Here is a 16766-nt window from a genome sequence, read left to right as displayed (position 1 = left end):
GCACGCATCCTGTCCTCGTCTCCTGGAAGGTTTGTATGGTTTCGCCTGTATCGTTTTGCTGCCACGTGGCGCCTGGTGTGTTAGTGTGTGTGTGTCTGTGTGCGTGTGTGTGCGTGTGTGTGTGTGTGTGTGTGTGTGTGTGTGTGTGTGTGTGTGTGTATGTGTGAGTGTGTGTGTGTGTGTCAAATATGCAGTGTTTAACTTGAGCTGCTCGTTCCTGGAAAGCTGACGTTTCATCTGCTCTCCTGCTCCTCCAGCACCCCATTTTCCAACAAAATGAACTCTGTGTGCTCTTCTTCTCAGTTTGCCTTCATCCTCTTCCTCCCTCGCCACCCTTCCTCCCTCCATGCTTTTTCTCTCTCTTTTGGTGTCTCCTCTCTCTTTCTCTCTCCAATCACTGTGAAATTGCAGTGCGGCTGGGTGGGGACGGAGGAATCTGACTCCGATCACAATCTCCAGCCAGCGTTCCTGCATTCCTGCGTTTCTTTACCCAATTTAAATGATTTTGCCGTTTCACAGTCACGCCCACCCAGACAGCCCCACACACTCACATTGACACTTTGCAAGTCTCCCGCCCTCTCATTCTCAATTCCACTCAATCGCCTTTCTCTCTCTCTCTCTCTCTCTCACACACACACACACACAAACAAACATGCACATATTTAAACCTAAATGCACAATGAGCTGCTTTGCTTTGTCGCAGTCAGCTGAGCAGATTCCTTCCAAATCACATGCTGATGAATACGAGCGCCTGTTGCACTCTGCAGTCCCTGAGGCGTGTCAGAATGCTGAAATCCCAGACAAAGGAGACGTAGGGACAGCTGTCTCCTGCCAGGTTTGTCTCACCTGTCTGTTTGCTGTATTAGACGTTCTTCTATCCAGCAGTCACATGACGCAGTGAACATGTCATCGTCAACATCATCTTCAAATTCATGAATACACCAACATTCCCATTATTTCATACTTGTATTCTCATATTATTGATTCCTTCCTCTTCCGTAACTGTTTAGTCGTCTTTGTATTCATTTCGCTAATGTTGTGGAGTACTTATAGGTGTGAACAAGGTTTTTGCTGTGATGTCTTCATGCATAAATGTATAAATGCAGCATTTAATGTGCCGCCGCAGGAGGGAAGAGGACGTTCACACCTCTAACTTTCAACACCCAGCGGCGCATTGTGCAACACTAATGAGTTTTATGTGTGAAAACAGTGTAAATACTCTGAAGTTACCTGTGTCTATGTTGACAGATTTCTATTTTCACTCCAGTCTCACAGATATAAATATACAGATTAACCAAATTGTAATGACATCACAATGACTTAGTTTATAATATATAGTTTGTTTCTATATATTTCACTTAAGATAGAGTCCTTTTTCTCATATCTTCATTTTAATGTTGCATCATCACTGCGGCAATCCAAAAATGCATCATTGCTTGACAGATATTTTGTATGAATCCAACAGCTTATATTTGAAGCTCAAATGTGTATCAGAACATTAGTGTTGTTATCTGGGTAAGTTATCAGATATCAGGTTGCATTTTAGGTGTCGGCGCTGCTTAAGGGACAAATTTGCAAACTGCAGATGAAGAAAATCAAGTTGTTGAAATCCGCAAGAGCTTCAAACAGAGTGAAAGTTCAGGGGTCACAAACACAACTTCAATTTAATGTCAAAGTTGCTGCGAGTCTGTGATTCTGTTGGTATTTTATTCTTAAAATCTGCCAAAACAAACCTGATAGCCCCTCATTGGCAGTGAATGGCTGCTGCAGCTCTATTTGCAGCTTCTCAGTCATTCCAGCTATACTACATAATAAAACAATCACAAGTGGGCCACAATTGTAGTTATTAGAAGAAAGGGTTTGTTATTTAAACGGTTGTTGGTTGGTATAAACACACTAAAGCTAAATGAGTTGCATTGTGAGGTCAGAAGCCCTGCTGGGGTCAAATCCAGCCGCCGGCAAAGCAAGGAGTCATTTAAATCCAGCGTAGAGTGAGTTAGTGCGGAGGTAAAGTGCATTTTAATATGCATGCATGGACATGAAAGCCCTGCGCTGCTGGTTTTGACCTTACAATTAGAGGAGAGGACTCCTGCCCACGAGGTCCTGGGGTTCAAATGTCCCAGTGGCCTCTAATGAGGAAGTCTCAAATCCGCCGCATACTTTATGTCATTTCATCACATGGCGTGTCTAAATATGCAGCCACAGTACGTGTGTAGGTTATGCCGCACGTCATTTACAAAGCCACGGGCCCAGCTCTGCCTTCAGGTGCCCACCGCTGCTCTGCCTCTGTCTCCCTTGGGTGTCTTTTTAATGTGACTCCTCTTTGCATGAGAGAAGTCGGATAAAAGGAAAGAGTTATTTGGAGTGTTATGGTAAATGTTTTAACCTTTGCCCTGTTCCTCTTTGAGCTTTTAATAGCTAAAACCTTAACTATTGCATCGGGGAAACATATTTGGAGTTTGTAATGCTCTGTTGGTCTTTGTGGTTTTTTCCTTGATCATGTTTTTCATTGTTAACAGAAAAACACACATCTCTTTCACCTTAAGTTCAAAGACTCATACGCTCTCTGCATTTAAGTGGAAACACTCTGAAGCCGTGCAGGATGCTGAGAAAAACACTTGCGACATCAGAGAACATGATCCATTTTACCAGAAATATTTTAAGTTCAAATGTGTGTGTGTGCGTGCGTGCATGCGTGCATGCGTGCCTGCGTGCGTGTTTGGGGTTTATGTGTTGTGATGATGTTGCTCCTGGCAGCCAGCCTAACACTTCTCTGTCATGGCCGATCAGTGTCAAAAAGACTACACCTTCACCCCCCCCCCACACACACACACACACACACACACACACTCAAACAGACACACAGACACTAATACACTCCCTCTCTAGATATATGAGGTTAAGCCTTGCAGTCACCCGTACCTGTTACTCTCCTTTGCTTTCTCACACACACACACACACACACACACACACACACACACACACACACACACACACACACCCAGTGGAAGACATCACAAGCTGCTATAAAATTGCACATAACGCGTCCTTCTCTGCGTTTGGACACTTCAGCCTTGAGGATAACCGACATTCTCTGTAGCTCCGTAAATAATCAAAACCTGTGTGTGTGTGTGTGTGTGTGTGTGTGTGTGTGTGTGTGTGTGTGTGTGTGTGTGTGTGTGTGTGTGATCCAGGTCAGTGTAACAATAAAAGCAGCATGTCCTTCCAACGCAGGAGTAAAGGAAAAACAAATGATTTCAATAATTTCCCTTCCCAGCTGTTTCGCAAATAAAAGACTTCCATAAGATTCACGCTGTTGCTTTCCCCCCAAATCGGACAACAATCTGGTCATAGCTACATCACTTATTTTGGCTCCCAATCGGCAGTCGGTCTAAAATAAGACACAGGCAGAACAGGACCACCAGCAGACACCAAGAAGCCATTTCTCAGTCGTGCAGTTGGCGAGAATGTGTTTTTCCGAGGAAGCTGCCGAGGAGCGTCTCTCAATGAGATTGAAGAGCATGCAGAGAAAACATTTTGCTGGAGTGAGATTTTAAATTTGAGGAGGCAGATAATATGATGGTGACAGGTCAGTGTTACACACACCTACACACACTCTAACCATGAAGTTTGTGCCCCGGCGTGTTGCAATAGCTGCAAGTGTATGCAGCTGTTCTCTATCTGACCCAGAGCATCTTTCCAGGCTCAACCCGAGAGATAAGAACATTCCCATGATCATAATAACAACCTGCACACCGTTTAGCCTGGTCTTGCTCCGGCCACCTTCCTTCCCTTCAGGTTGGCTCACTGGAGAGCAAAGCATATCACAAACCAGCCGCTTCACTGAGGAGACCAGAGTTAGAATGCTGCTCGTGTTCGCTGGGAGAAGAGAAGAAGGCCTGAGGAGAAAAGTGTTTCGCCGCTACAACGGACACACAAATGGCACTAACGACACGTGTCAAACCTCTGGCAGCACGAATGTTCAAAGAACATTGCGGTTGTCCCTAGTGAAGACAGACAGAGAAACGGTTTGTTTTACAGCCTGCGACGCCATTGTAACCCGGCTGGAGTGCAGCTAGAAATGTGACTGGCCAGACAGGTTTGACGACAGGATGAAGTCGTTAACACACATTTTAAATCTAGAATATCAGATGTTTTATATGTTTACCCTCTTACCGCATTGAATGTCCTAAAATAGATGCAGGATCTAAAGACAGAAATGTATGTTTGTCCTGGGTTTCCTTCCACCAGGCTGCTCTTGTTAGGGAGCATTAGTTAGTCAGTCATCCAAATCATCCAGAATCACTAATCAAATTTGATTCTCTGCTCCATTGATTTGAGCTTTCATCCCCTTGCCGTTTGCCGAATGTTCATAATTACTTATCCACTCGTTTATTTAACTCACATCCTGTATCATTAATCAGTGTGTTACTCAGTAGTTTGAATAAATATCCAGCTTGTTTCTGATGTCGGTTTTCACACGGCTCAGAAAAGAGAGTGAACCTTTCAGATTCAAGATCAATACATCACATTAATTGATAGATGAATATCTTATTCTTTGACTCAGCATTAACTCAGCATTTTTAAGTGAGTATGTTGTAGTCAATGGTAGTAATTTTAATCCTACTATAGAATAATTTAGTATTGTTACATGAAAGTAGAGAAACTAAAGCCATGACACAAGCAGGGAGCTGAGGCGCCACAGAGAGACGTGGTGACAGGAGGAGACTGGAGGAGACTGCTGAGGCGTCTGGAGACACATTAGTGTTGTTTAATCACATCCACATAGAGGGACATCTTTTCATTGTGACCCGAGGGCACAGTGAGGGTAGACATCATGGTGCTGAGAAATGCTGCCAGTCTTTTACTCACTGCTGTGGAAACACTTGCTGGCAGCGAGCAGCTAGGAAGTGAGCTGTTCATTCACGAGACAGGAAAGCATTCTGAACCGTACGCACAACAACAGGCCATTTTCATGTGCTGCCAGCCGAGTTCAGCCTGGTGCGTGAGGGATGTTGAGCCTGTGGGGCCTCTTATAAATGAGGTCAGAGCAGGGTGGGGAGGCAGGTGTAGCTTTAATGACGTGTTGACATCATGGTGGCTGTCACTGCTGTGACATCAGTGCGGCGACAGTGTGTAAGAGCGTTCAACAGGTCACAGGTGGGAGAAAACATCACGCCCATCTCCGTTCCATCCTTGTCGTCGTCTCTCAAGGAGACGGAGCTCGTATATGAAGCAGCAGCGAGAACAGGAAGCTGGGAGGTCACAGACATCAGATGGAAATCTTCCCACTTCCTACAGTGACAGATGGAGTGGAGAGTGCTCTGCTCTCCAGGTTGCTTGGGGGCTGGTGGAGTTTGTGATCGCTGCGCTGAGGTTCCAAACACACACAGCCAGGAGGGCGAGTATCACAGATGAGAAAGACAAAAGAAGAGTCGACCCGTCACAGAGACACGCAGCTGTTTGAAGGCGGTGACATCAGCAGTGTCGCGCCTTCAGGCAGTGAAGTGCATGTATAGGTTTTACACCTTTATGAAGTCATCAAAACAGGAGGTCATGGCCGATGCATGCATACTGTATGTAAATTTCAGTGCTTCAGTGCTGCTCTGCATAGAAGAGTGGCCAAGCCTAAAGAGGCTATTAGAGAATGCAGAGAGGTGTGAAATAGAGGTGCATGTTTCTCTGTTGAGCCTTCTTATCTTCCAATGAAGAAAAAAATGAGAAATTTGAAGGAAAATAAACACAAAAGATGGGTTTTTAATGAGTCTTTCTATGATACGCACATGCACGGTCACGCACAGGTGCTCATTGCTTTATTAAGGGATTTGCAATGACTTTACAATTATGAGATTCTTTGAAGTACTTTGGAGATGAGATGTTGATGGTGCTTAACTAACTTGACATCCAAATCTATTTTGCACAGACTGCAGGGGCGGCATGGTTAGAGTAGAATGTACCTGCCAGTTATCATTCACGAAGCTACCAGATGTACCTACAGTACATCAAACATGCAGCACAAATGGCCCGACGAGAGCCGTTGTGCTTTGCATTTAGCGTGAAATTAACAACTAATTAGTTAAGATTGGTAAGGTAATGACGCAATCGGTGAATGGGCATGTCTAAAAATCCCATTTGATGTGTGAATGAGAGTTTAAGAGGCGCAGTTGAACAGTGGAATCTGTCCCACATGGCGTCCCTCAACAAGCTGGGGAACATCAAATCTAAACTCAATGATATTGAAATAGAAATACTAATAAATGAAGTAATAAAATATCAAAGCATCTTACAGGGACACGATTCGGATAGATTCAGGTAGCTGCTAAAAAACTAATTTGGGTGTCTATTACTCATAAAATCCATTCTGCAAGAGTCACAGGAAGAACTCCAGAGCTAATAAAGAAAAAGATGATAAAGAAAAGGCAAAGTTTCATATAATAAATCCCAAGTAACTGCAGCCGGTGGACTCACGGTTAGTATCTTCATTGGATTTGGAGAAGTTGATGAATCTGTTTATGTGCCAGAACAGTGTATTCAATACCAGGGGCAGTATGCCACCAAATGCACACATTAATATAACTTCACTAATTTGCATCTGTTCTTTGGAGGCGGAGGAATTTCATGCATAATTGATGCTAGCTAATTGCATGACACTTAGTACATCTGGCTCTGTGAGTATACAGTATCTGGGTTGATCAGGTAAGAGTTCAGGGTTAGGGATTACTTTACTTCATTAGTTATCAGAATATTAAGAGCCATAAACATGATCCAGCCTCTTTAAAGAGCACCCAAGGGACGTGGTGGATGTGACCCAAGGATCTGCACCCGCAACCCGCAACCCGCCGAGCCTGAACGGGAACAATAGTCAGGAAAGAAACAGTGGAACAGGGATGAAGCAAAGCTGGCCTCTACATCTATGATGCCTTCAGGATCACTCTGGCAGTAAAAGATGTCAGTAAAGCTGCTTAATCATAACTCCGAGTTCACAGTTTTCAGCTAAATATGACAGCGGATCCGTGGAGTCATTATCAAGTGGCAAGTGTGTAAATAAGTGACTTTTGTTGCATAGTTACCACATTTATTACCTGTATCACACTGAGCCCACCGCCAGTACTATCTCCAGCACTCAGTTAGCCCACCCAGCCTCTCATTACTTTACAGATCATATCTTTTTACTGGTAATTGTCTCCCTTAGGGTCGGCCTGGTGATCGCCACAGACCCGAGAATTTGCTCAAAACAGACCCTGATTCATTATTTGTCAAAAGTAAACATGCTAAAATATTTTGTAGGTCACTAATCCACAGTTTTCTCACTCGTAGTCACATTGCTAGCTGATTACGTCTCACAGCTTAGGCCAAACTTTGATTTTTATGATGGCGTAACATGAAGCTAAGTGAATGTGTTTGATTATGATTAGAGTTTTATAAGGGAATATGCAAACATCACTTCTTCTCCCTTTAATCTGTTTTGGCTGCACTTTTTAATATCCGTTCTGATTGATTATGTCATGTATCAGAGTAGCTGTTAGCCTGTTAGCCTCCTGTGAGCAGCAGGAGGCTAACAGGCTAAATACAACATATTCAGTCGCGGTAACTGTTTATTTAGTCTCAATTCCTGAGCAGGATCAGCCTCTCATGCCTCCTCTGACGAATCCTCGCTACATTTTGAATATCTCCATCAAACGTCATCTTGTGCCTTTACAAATTTAATTTTTCAATTCACTGGTTCAGTTTATGCACTCGTTTTGGAGTTCAGTATGAACATATTAAATTCTGATATATGCCTGAAACACAATCTGCTGGCACTAATCCCTTTCCCGTATCATTTTCTATCACCGCTGTTGCATTATTGATGTGAATTAAAGCATAAAAAGGCAGAATAGGGTCAATTTACAGTGGAAAAAGAAGAACTACTTTAGTATTTATGCGGCTGTGATAGAAATAAAGCATATATGCTTGCAGGTTAAGGCACTTTGAGGACAGAAAAAGGCAGGGAAGCAAACTGAACCCAAACTGTCTTTCTCATTTGGTGGTGGCAGCGATAAGCACTAAGTCACCATGGCACCCTGACCTGCAAAATCACAGGAGGATAAAAACATGAACAGCATTTTCTGTGTGATGTACAGGAAACCACCTCAAAGCCACGTTACTAACGGCCTGAAGGTCCTTCGCGGTGGCAACAGGATAGGGTGCTGATTAAGGTGACAATCTTTCAACTGGATAGCGGCTTTAACACCCATGACAGCAAACATGCGGCTTGCTGAAAAGTCCTTGAGAATGACACTGAATCTCACAGCTCTGGGTAGTTGTAGCAAATAGATTACATTCCCTTTAGAGGGTCAGGTAGACAGCCACTAATGTCAGACACTTGGCACATTCCTTACCAGTGGAAGAATTACCTGAGTAAAAGTTTAAATACCACAGTGGAAAATAGTCCATTACAAGTCCAAGTCTGCATTTAAAGTCTACTTAAGGTAATCAGCTGTGTGCAGTAAAATGCACTCAGAGTCAAGGCTGCTTCCTGTCGTGTAATTCCTGATGCATGAATGTGTATCAGGTACATGATAATGCAATGTAATGTTCCCTTAACCATGAATACAAACAGCAATTTTGGAGAATTCAAACTTCCAAGGAGGCACTGAGGTGTCGAGCAGCTGCAACTTTTCTGTTCAATTGTTCAGTTTTGTGCTTTTGGGCTGGAATGTCTGGATGTGAGGCTCAGTAAAATCAGGATTAGTTATTTAAATTAACTTGCACAAGTTAATAGGACAATTACAAGTCAAGCTAGGTAGTAGTAAAATGTATTTACTGTGGAACCAGCTGACCTAACCAGAATAAATATACGCAGCATTTAGTTTGCATTATTTTCTTTCTGCAGCTGTTGAGATGTTTTAAATGCCATCAAACATTTTAGAGATACAATATTTTTACGCCAAACAAAGTGGCACATCATCAAAGTACAAAATCCTTAGCAGATTCACAGGTTCAGCAGCAGAGACAGAGAGAAGCTGCTGTGGAGGACATGCTCTTATAAAGCTCACTATGTCTCTGTCACTTCAGATTCTATTACTGTGGACTGCAGCACTATCACAGAACTCACAGGGGGGCATAATAACCCTTTCAGCATCCAGGGGATAACACCTGACACCCACTGACACACACACACACACACAGCATGGCTGATATGTGGCAGGATTGATTTCACACAGAAAGTTCCAATCCAAGCTTACTCATTACAGTTGCTGCAGCTAATGTCCTGTCCCCTCTGACCTGCTGTTTGGGTTTGTGTGGTTGTGTGTTATGTTGCCCTGGATATCTCACTTTCTTCTCTCTTTGTACGTCCCTGTTCTTTTAGTTCACTTCTCTAAGCATTATCCATTCTTCTCCTCTCCTCTTCAGAACCCCCCCACCCGCCTCCACCCCACCATTGTGACCACAAGAGACAAACACAGCCACATCCCATCCAAGCTTCTGATTGTGTGGCACAGTTGGTTAGGCATTTCATCCCTGGGATATAACTCCTGTGTCTGTGTCTGTGTGTGTGTGTGTGTGTGTGTGTGGGCGCATGTTCCCCTAACCTGCTGCCATGTGTAATATCTGCCTTCATACCACACCCACGTTCAGACAAGCAGAGAGAGAAAGCAACGGACAGAAGACAGAGGAGAGTGGATAAGATGAGGCAGATTCCTGGGCTGTTTGCGCGACAGGGATCCTGACTTTCTATTCTTTGTTACAGACACACAAATACACACATCACAAAAGAGACGAAAAATGACAGAGATCAAGGAAGACCTTGCCTGCAGATGATGATCCAGAACTCATCACTTTCCAATCCCTACAAATAGCATTTCAGCCTTTACTTACATTTTAAACAGCAGAAAGCAAAAGTGAATTGAAGTGTGACAGCAAACCACACCGTGATACAATTCTCAGGTCAAATCCACAACAGTGTGCCAGAAAAACTGAGACTCTAATCTGTGATGTCATCAGGAGATAAATGCTGGGCTCACACAGTTTCAGGAGGCTTTCACCCTCCACCTGATATCAAACTGATAATAGCCTCGTCCGATTGACATAAAGGAGAACAAACAAGCTGTTATTCCTGAGCAGCAGCATGAACACACAAACCACAAACCTCATAATACTTAATTGTTTTTTGAATTCACATAGACATTGACCACAGCAGATTAACGCTAGACTGGAAATCTAATCTTGAAGCTGTTTTGGCGTTCACACGTCTGCCCACTGTGAAGTTGTAGATGTGGTGAACTCAACCGCCTCCCCTGGCTGGGAAACACCAGACGAATGGGGTCTCAATCTACCTCCCCCGCTTAGAGACGCTCGTGCCAATTTGACATAAATGGCCTGTTTCACACCTCGTGGAGGATGGAGGAGGACCCTCAAGGAGATGGATGAAGAGGGAGGAAGAGGAGAAAAGTGTGTCGGTCTGTGTCGGATATTAAGGGCCCCTGACAGGCGAGGTGCTGGTGGGGCCCAAAATGGGGACGAAAGCTGTGGGTGGTGAAGGACAGAAGTGGAAAAGTGCATTTTATTGTTTCTACTGACAATATACAGTATCTGTGTGTGTGTGCGTGCGTGCGTGCGTGCGTGCGTGCGTGCGTGCGTGCGTGCGTGCGTGCGTGTGTGTGTCTACTTTGAGTATTAAATGGCCATTCAAATTAAATAAACAATAAGAATGAAAGAATTTACATTTTAATAAGCTCCCTTCAGGTAAAAATGTGTAACACAGATGTAGCTCCATCCTAAGATGCACAGTAACATCCATATCACCTGTTCCAGTGGAAATAAAGCCGTTTTATCTGTGAATTATGTTTTCTTTTATTCCAGTTTGATGTCTCTTCTGTGTAAATACTTTTCTCAGCAGAGAAAGGAAAGTTCTAAACAGATGCTTCATAATGAACACAAACAGTTTCTATTCATTAATGGATGAAGTACGGCGTATTTAAAACGAACATCAAGATACAGCTCCTGCATGCCCACAGCAGATCATCAGGGAGGGAGTTTATATCCTCACAGTGCTGCTTGTGTGGAGGTGGTTGCGTCTGTGTGAAAATGGTTTGGTTTCGGCTGGTGGTGAATCTGATTCCTGGTTGTATAATTAGCTCCCCTGTGCTGTGTCACTGGACTGTGATCGCTTTGTAGGTAAACTGTGAGACAAACAAGCGGCTAGGGAGCAGAGTGGTGGACGGGGGTTTGTACTCAAGCAAATGGGCTTCAATAATCACCGCACATCACCATGACAGCTCACTTTCATTCTCACAGAATCGACTTTTTACAAGCGCCTGTATTAACGATGTAGTTATGGAGTAGAAGAGGAGCTCAGATCTGACCTGGAAAATAAAAATACTACATATCAGTCATCTTAAATCTATAATCAGTGTGACTGTTTGCTTTATTTCCTTTCTATGCAGTAAAACACATATATTCTAATTATAAATAGATTTGCTTTGGAACTAAAGGAGCCACTGAACTGTGCTTCTCTTGCCTCCAGCTACTGATGGGCTGCGACTTAATACCGGGCAATTTCTAACTTGTGAATTATTGAGGCATGCTGAGCCTTTAACACCACAAATGTGAAAAAAAATGAAAAACAGAGCAACACTCACTCAAAACAAGGAGCGAATGAATGAAAACTTAAGGTTGAGGGAATCTGCAATTAACACCCACACTCACACACACACACACACACAGCCTGAAAGCCTCCATTCAGCACATTTGCCGCATTTGAATTGGAGAAGCAGCTAATGTGAGCCTGCCAGGATCCCGCTGCTCAGTAAAAGCAGTTTATCTAAAACCAGAATCTCTGCCATTAAATGTGAATCCCCAAACATTACCAACACAAAGTCTCCCAACTCTTTATCATGACTGTGAGTGTGTGACGCCGCCTGCTCCACATTCTGAAAGCTCCCTGAACTCTGTGTTAATGTAACTTTAACGTTACGCTAGGCTCCCCTTTAACTAAATGGTTTCATTACATCCTGCTCTGCAAAACCCACCCACACCGACTCTGTGATGACGCGTGCCAAGATTCATAAACCAATTCACACACTCTTTATGGGAAGTACATAACATTAAGCTGAAACTGAGCACCATCTCTTCCTCCACGTTTCAGCCAGCTAACACAGTGGATGCACTTCTGAGAACACACGCTGAAAATAGGGAACGACTCTCTGACAGCTGGTGAAGTCACTGCGATGAGCGGCACAGCCCGGCGTTCCATACCTGAATAAGGGATTTATGTCCACTTGTTGTACACACTCAGGGGGACAGGGGAAACCTGTGCAGAGACAGCTTTCAGTCTGGGACATGGGACAGGCAGAGGCCGGTGTTTCCGGTGTTTTCAAATACTAGCCCTTGTGCAAGAATATTCTCATCATTCTCTCCTTGTGTTGCTGACAAACATTGAGGTCAGGTTGTTCTGGTTCGGCTTGTTTCATGCTGAGCTTTTCTTCGTTTCCATTGTTCTCTTTGTCTCACAGCAGCAGATAGCGTGAGCACTATTGACCGGACACCACTGGTAACGTCCACATTGCTACAGCCGTGTCATTCAAACTCAAACACACTACTTATTAACTTGTGGTGAAAGGTCTGAGTCCTCAGTGATGCTATTCTGATAAACAGGAAGATTCTGTTGTCTCTGTCACACCGCAAACTATAACACAACACAACACACAAATGCAAATAAATCAAACTCTATTACCAAAGTAGTTAATCATCTACATTTCAGACTCTGAGACTAATGCTGTTTTAATCCTCATCGATCTAAACCCAGCGTTCAGCACCAAGGATCAAAATGTTTTCCTTGATTTTCCCGAAAACGTCAATGTCTCAATCTCTTTCACTTGGTAAGTGGATTTGCAGTTCTTCCACTTCTCCTTAGAGAGGTTTGGCTGAGCACCACTGCCCTCGGTAGCCGTAACGCATTTGAGCAGCAATAAAATCCGACAAACTTGAATGTCAAAGTTGAATATGTAACGGCAGCATACAGGCAGAGAGCAGGGCAGCGGCCTCCATCGCTCCCTGCTCCACCCACACCTGATTGAAGAGCTCAACCCACCTTTTAACAAAAACAAAAAAACACAATCAGGTATGTGTAGAGCAGGGAGAGATGGCAAACATGTGGTGCTGTGGTACTTGAACACCAGGACTGAGACCCACTGCAATAGGGAGGTAGTCCACTTGTCATTTTCAGCCATTTTTGGACAAACAACCATGTTATTTTACAAAACAAGCTGCCTGTGTCTACTCTGTGTTTGATGCATGTAATGTTTTATTACTTCAGGCATCTAAACCTGCTGTCAGCCCTTCACCCAGTTGCTCCTGACGACAGCAACAGCACCCGTACACACCAGAGCTCACTGTTTAGCCAGCAGCACAGCCGGCAGTGTTTTCAATGCTGAGCAGCCTGGAGAGCAGCGTGGAAGAGACTGAGGTTTAAAGTACTTTGACCTTCAGTGACGTTTATTCTATCTTAGCAATCGTCAGAGAATGTGTTTGGCAGTGACTAGTTGGTTGTTTTGTCATAACTGAACACATGGCATAACCTTCGTGTTTGGTAATAAGCACAGCGGATCACAAACATATCAGTACAAATAAAGGAATTATTGTATCAAAAGCTTTATTCTCAAGTAATGTTTTCAAAATAGCTGATAGATAAATTGTGAATCTCTTTAATAGCAGGTCGTGAGGCTGCATTCACATACAGTATCAGATGTTTAACCCTTGTAGCACAGATCTTTTCTCGGCTGTTCAAACAAAGACAAACATTCCATGTTATTTCTCCCTTGTGATCTCACAGGAGGGCGTGAAAATCACATTTTCAGCTCATTTATCCAACGCCAATCAGTTTTAATAGTGACTAAGAAAGAAGAAGCCTCCAAAAATGCTGCCGACTGGCTAATGCCGCTCTTTTCAGCACAAAGCCTGAATTTACATCACAAATATTTTCCCTCTCTGATCACATGATGTCCAAACAAGGAGAAGATTTCAAGTTTGTTTGGTCCTTGTTCATACAGCCATACAGCCATGATAAGGTCAAGACTTGTGGCCACAAATGGGTAGTCATTCAAAATCTTTTGTGCCTGTGGAGATCATTCCTTTCTGAGATACAGATCAGTCTCAGCCTCCCAGGGCTGCGCTCACACGCAGAAATCTTTTAAAGGAAGTGTCATTTTCAACCCATCACAGAACCACTGCTGGCCAATGTACTCACTGTCATAACAATGTGTGTGTGTGTTTCTGTAAATACTTTATTTAAAATGTGAGAAATCACATTAGAAGCCAGGCAGAAAAAATGTTTTGTGTATTTTTGCAATGCATATTGACAGGGAATGTGTTGCAGTAACACACACACTGTCTTTTCCTTTCTCTACTCAGAGTGGGATTAGAAATGACACGTCTTTTTGTAAGATTCAAATGGTTTGGATCATGAAAAGCACATTTTCAACGGTAGAACCCACAGATGAGATGAGACCGACTCTGGGTCCCACAGTTAAAAAGATCCTTTTGTGTTCCTGTGTAAAAGCAGCTTTGATGGACAAAAGAGATCAAATGACACTGTGATATTTGATACTCAGTTTAAACCATAGATCTTTACATGGTGTGTAATAGTAAAAACATTGACTTTAATGAACAAGATTTTGTTGTACCTACATCATTAATCATAAAAAGTACAGCATGTTTAATAATTTGTTTTCTCTTTTTTACAAATTCTCCATAAAAAATAGATTTCTGTACAAAAACATTTTTTCTTTTGCACCTACTTCAAGTTCAGCAGCACATGATGATGGTGAGTGGTGACGGTGAAGGTAATGACGGTGATGATGAGGCATAAGATTAAAACTACCAAAGTAATGATGATGACCATCTCCTGAACAGACTTCCCTGTGTTCAGTGCACATTTAAGAGCAACAAAGGAGGCCGTTTGCGTCATTATGTGTGTGAGGTCAGTGTCATGTGCGAAGATGTGTGGTATTCACAACTACAGCCTGAAATGAAAGTGGCTTTACATTGAGTGTAGCAGGGCTGCAGTCGTCTCATGTTCAATTCAAACACACCAGACAGGAGAGTTTCTTCATAATTCTAATGCTGAAATCATTGCATGTGAATGATTTGTATTCAATAGATTTTGACAGTTAATTGACAATTAATTGTAAAGACAATATTGTGATCTACTGTGTGAACAGTGGCTCCACGAATCAACAAAACGCCTTCATCAGCAACAACAGCAGCTCCCCTGTCCACTGCTGCGAAATATTTTTTACACTGACGTTTAAATGATGCAGTGGCTTATGCTGTTATAATTCAATTTTAATTTGTCCTTGAAATCAGGTAAGGAGAACAGCACATTTCTGCCATGTGACACACAGTCTGAACAGGCTACGTGTGACATTTACATTTTTAGCTGAAAAAGGTTTGCAGCAACCGTGGCCCCTTTGTCTCTCTGTGGACTGCTGACAGCACCGCTTTACAGAGTAAGGGACATTTCAGGAAACTTTTTCCAAATTAAAGAAAAAAGTCCAATGAAGAGAAAAAGCAGGAACAACCTTGGCATTTTGGATTTTCTTTTTCTACTGCTGCCAGCTGCAACTGTGTAAAACTGAAAGGACTGCTGACGATGCCAAGTGAAAGACAAAAGCAAAGACCTTATTTTTCAAAATTGTGAAAAGTCCTGGATGAAGACGTGTCACATCCACTAGAATAGCATGTCTTATTCTAAAGACAATGCGGTGCTGCTATACATTTCTGAAGCCAGGTCTCATGCGTTCATAGTGGCCTGTGTGTGTGTGTGTGTGTGTGTGTGTGTGTGTGTGTGTGTGTGTGTGTGTCAGCCATGTGCAGATTCTCCGGTGCCTCATCTGTTCTCTGCTGAGTTGATTTATGTTTATGTGTTTATAAGGATTGTGGAGAGAAAAATCCAATCAAACAGATGCTTGCTTTCCTTTTCTACACTAAGGCTCATAAAGCAGCTCGACCGGGCGACCACGTGAACCTCTGATATACTGTAACGACTTTAACATCATGCAGTAAGCTTGCAGGTCTGTGTGCCATGACACTCATGCCGCTGTAGCAGCGGTCACTTTGCGTTTGGCTGCAGCACATTTAGCTAAAAAGCACATCCACGCCAAGATGAGTTTTTGTCCCTTTCTATTTTCCAAGCTTATCTGAGCTGTAACACGCTTTAGGAAAACAGGGCCTTGATCTTTCCATGCCAGACTAATTAGGTTGGGAACAGATCCAGGTCATTCATTGTTATCAGGCTCGAGAAAGGCCGCCTACAGCAAATCTCATATTTCAGAGCAAAGTGCTGTCATATGTGCTTCACTACAAAAACAAGCAATACAAGTACAAACACCACAGCATTGAGAATGGGTTGGCCAGGTTGAGTTCAGGTTCCATATATCTACTGCACATATCTGCACCATATTTACTTTGTTTGATTCTGGTGTTTGTATGGTTCTGATTGTCTGATACCAACGTCTGACAGAAAGATTGCCTTTGACAGCTGACAATAGTTTATTGTTTATGATTTTAACAATATTCTATAGTCATACTTCCAAATGTTACGGTCATGGTTTCATTTGAAAGAACTGAAATTGTAAACAACGTAATTCTATTTTTAATCGACGATTTAGAAACAGGCGTAAGTATTCTCATGCCAGATGTTTACAGTATTGAATTTTGAAGGAAAATGCACTCCTGAATTACATAAAATGAGTCTTGGGTTAGATTAGAACTGAACATAATTG

This window comes from Genypterus blacodes, unplaced genomic scaffold (assembly GCF_046128005.1).
Source record: "Genypterus blacodes isolate CSIRO-AG114 ecotype Tasmania unplaced genomic scaffold, CSIRO-AGI_Gbla_v1 ptg000036l_1, whole genome shotgun sequence".
In the NCBI taxonomy this organism is placed as follows: domain Eukaryota; kingdom Metazoa; phylum Chordata; class Actinopteri; order Ophidiiformes; family Ophidiidae; genus Genypterus; species Genypterus blacodes.
The sequence above is the reverse complement of the archived record's forward strand: the minus strand, read 5'-3'. Positions refer to the sequence as shown.